Consider the following 852-nt stretch of genomic DNA (forward strand, 5'->3'; position numbering starts at 1 on the left):
GGACGTAATTTGGCTCGAGGAAGATTCGTTGTACGTTGGTTGAAATAAGATGATGTATTGAATACATTACTGACCAAAAATATATCTCGTGAAATTTAAAAATTTAAAAATAAGTACAATATTAAGTAGAAAATTTTTTTCGTATGACTTTTAAAAAAAGAAATGATTAAAATTATTTGTTGTATATTTGTACTACCAATAAAATTAATGATAAATTTGCAAAAATATTCTGTCATCTAATATCAATTATATTTTGTTACTGATTTTTTTAAAACAATTATAATTATAATTATAATAAATACCTATGAGAAGAAGAAGATGTGTAGAGATTATTTCCAATCCAAATTAATTCTTCGTGACTTACCTGTAACAAAATAAAAAATAATTAGAATATGTACACTTAATTACAGTAAATAATTTACATGATATATTAAAATAAAAATATATCTACGTACAAATATGTCTATTACATTTTTTTAGCACATTTTATAAAACATGTTACAAAAAATAACATTTTTATGAGCTTTAATAACCATAAACGTATGGAACGTTATCGTATCGAATATAAACTACGGTATAGAAAATTTATAAGAACGATTATATCGACTGTCATTGATAATCAAAACATCGAATTAATACAGTCGAATATAGAATAGGAAGTCGAACGGACGTGTTTCTCTCTACTTTTCGCAGGAATATTATATATATTTAATAAATTTATATATATATATATTTTTTAATAAATAATAAATATATATTAATAAATATATACATTATATATATTTATATTTATATTTATATATTATTTATATATATAAATAAATATTTATTATATATAATTATTATTTATAC

General features: G+C 19.6%; 1 long non-coding RNA gene across 1 annotated transcript in view; it reads right to left on the bottom strand.

Moving 5' to 3' along the window:
* Nucleotides 1-213: 213 nt before the first annotated feature.
* Nucleotides 214-852, bottom strand: part of LOC102673982 — a 116,597-nt gene continuing 115,958 nt past the window's right edge. Inside the window, exon 4 of the long non-coding RNA XR_004150021.1 lies at nucleotides 214-364. This is a non-coding gene — a long non-coding RNA (uncharacterized LOC102673982). The remainder of the gene's footprint in view (nucleotides 365-852) is intronic.

Source organism: Apis dorsata, unplaced genomic scaffold, assembly GCF_000469605.1.
Source record: "Apis dorsata unplaced genomic scaffold, Apis dorsata 1.3 scaffold_131, whole genome shotgun sequence".
Classification (NCBI taxonomy): domain Eukaryota; kingdom Metazoa; phylum Arthropoda; class Insecta; order Hymenoptera; family Apidae; genus Apis; species Apis dorsata.